A 3,157-nucleotide genomic window follows, 5' to 3' on the forward strand; every position below is an offset into this window, starting at 1 on the left:
CGCATGGACATAACATCGAGTGATTGCGTAACGGGCATCCAGTTTACTGTTCATATCGATTTGGAAGCGCGACAATATGCCGTGGATATCACGACAGCTTTCATATAGGGCTGCTATCATTCAGTAAAGTAAATTACTGAATGATAGCAGCCCGGAGCAAGCCGTACGGAGCATTAACTTCAAATTCGCATGATCAGTGACTTAGCAACATTTGACGAAAGAAGAAGAAAATCGCAGACCAAAAAACGATTGATCTTATGACTTATGTATCCAAAAAGTCTATATATGTATGACACAAAAAGGAAGAATTTTAGCCGAATCTGAAGAGGTGGCAGCCCTACTTACGGAAGATGGTACCATCGATCACATCACACGATTAGAAGCGCTTGCTATAAAGATAATGACAGTAAAAAGTTGTCACCGGCACGCGCTCCCCTTGACACATTCAATAACGTGGAATGAGCAATGCGATTCCTTGCGCCCAGCACGATTCCGTTTCCTTGACACTATGAATGCGGTACTGATATAACATCTCAATTGCCTCTTCCGCTAATTATTGTTCGATGATTGAAGTTACCCTAAATACATTGTACAATCTTATCCGGCCTTATGTTAGTAAACAGTTTATCTGAAAACGTAATGATTACTTTATTTTTCAATTTTTTAATTACGATATCATCACGTACTAATTATTTGTGTTTGTTTCATTTTCCCTTGTGTTTTTAAACAGGTGATAAATAAACGAAAACTTACAATAGGGAATTACTATAAGAAACTACAATGGAATTAATTAAGATCATCAGCAAAGAATTAAAAAAGAACTATCACTAAATTAGTTTTTACTACTTTCAAATGTTCTTGACAATAAACTCTGCGAGGAATATTTTAAACATAAAAAGACAATAATTCATATGTCCTAATTTAAGTACGTTGCATCGGTGACAGAAAATGAAAACAACAATTATTTTTTATTTAAATCATCTTTTTTTTATTAAATCATCTTTTTTTTATTAAATCATCTTAGTTGGCACTTCCAAAATCAGCTTAAATACATTCTTAATTTTTAGACATTATTAGTTATAATCCTTTGGCGCGCTTTTGTTACAACGTCAAGTGTCAGATTGATTATTGAGGGGACATAAACATTGCTATTTTAATAAAGCTAGTGTTGCGCCAGTACACCGGCACAATGTCGGATTTTCTTCCTATAACGGAGAATCCATTGGTAACTCTCGCTTAACGTTATGCGTAATTTATTTAATTTAATGTATGATCATTAAGACAGCATGATCAAAAAAGACAGACCAGAAAATGTTACATTAAATTCACATTAGAAAACACTTTAGGGAATAAGCTTACGTCGATAAATCACTCGCAGTTGTCAGCGAATTCTGTTCATTGTTTTCAATTAAAATTACATGAAAATAACATTGGATTCGATTCGAGTTACATCTTACTTCTTACTAATATTATAAATGTGAATGTTTACAAAGATGTTTGTTTGAAGGTATCGCCGAAACGGTTGAACGGATCGACGAAATTTGGCGTACATATAAATTATAGCCTGGATGAACACATAGAGTACTAATTAAGTTTTATTCAATTCCGCGCCGACGAAGTCGCGGCCGACAGCTAGTTCATGAATATTCGGTTAAAACGATTTGCAAAAATTTAAGAACACTAACTTCTATTCGTAGGTTATTTTTTGTCAATTACAAAAAGCAGGTTCGGTCTCTTCTTTTTACCCAAATCAATGTTTTTGTGCTCTAACTTTCTATCTCAACTAATAGTTTCTTACCGTAACGAATATAAAAACAATACTGTATTTATTAAAGGTTTTTATGGAGCAAAACTTTGAGCCAAAAAAAATTTAAGCAGGTCGATTTTTCAACAAATCTACATTCTCTTAAATAGATTAATCGATAAAACTTATTAGGAAATTAATGAATTAAATATGTAGATAATATAGACAAGAATATCACACAGAATAAAGGTACAGTAACATAGTAGATACGTTGCAAAACAATGTTTTGCACAATATTTTTCCATCAAAAACCAGGTCATACGTTGCTTATCATGTCATAAAAATAAAATGAAAACATTGCAACTTTCACGCTTAAATAACGACTGAGGGATAATAATTGCATATTCATATAGCAAGCTTTCGTTCTCATACAATGGAAAAAAATAATTAAGTTCCGATAACTCGTCATAGCAACAAGGATAGATGTTTGTCACCACCAGTCATCACATAACTATACTTTACACATAAGTTTCGCAGTTATAATATTATTAAGATTCCTCGAGACCTTTGGCCGCCATTAAAGTATATTTAAGGAAGCCGAATGGATTTAAAAATAAAATTCACGACAAAATATTAGTCGGGGATGAAGTTGAAGTATTATATGTAAAAAGCCTAACAATAGAGCTTTAGGCTTAGAAAATTATGAGATATAAATAGTGTTCAGTAAACAGTATTTACAAACTTAAGAGACAGTCGTGAGTGTTTATAATAACAATTTCGAGGTATCCAACACTACAGTTTACTGCTATTAAAATTAATAGGTAGTAAATTGAAGCAGCTTTCTAGTGAACGGTCGGCGTTTTCTAGGCTCCTGGCTCACTTGTAGGTTTCGCTTTTACGTGTCTCGAAAGCCTAGATATTGAAATGTCCCATTGACCGCTAGAGAGCTTCTATCGCCTTAAAGCTTCCATTGAATTTTCTACGATTATTGTCTTATCTTTAAGGTTTAAGAAATATACATCTATTACACAGTGTTAAAAGTTCAATAAAACCTTGTTTACATTGTGTACAAGTAATAAGATAAGTTTTAGACTATGTCCATAGACAAGTAAGGGCATGAAATTGGTAAAGGGCGTGAAGGAAGCGGTCATGATCGTCTCGGTTACGGGCCGCAAGTCACTTGCGTAGTGTAAAGCTAATATTTTTTTGGATTGTGTAACTTTATGTTCTTGCTGTTTCGGTAAAATTGTTTACAATAATATTTTCTCCATGCAGTCTATGAAGCTAACTATTCACTAATTCTTCATTTAAAATTATATCTACGCTCAGTGATAATAGGCGAAGAGTTCGAAACTTAATAGATGTTAGATTTGATTCTCTAACGATGCCAAGGTTTGTTTATCAAAACAACTT

This window comes from Papilio xuthus, unplaced genomic scaffold (assembly GCF_000836235.2).
Source record: "Papilio xuthus unplaced genomic scaffold, Pxut_1.1 DF826945.1, whole genome shotgun sequence".
NCBI classification, from domain to species: domain Eukaryota; kingdom Metazoa; phylum Arthropoda; class Insecta; order Lepidoptera; family Papilionidae; genus Papilio; species Papilio xuthus.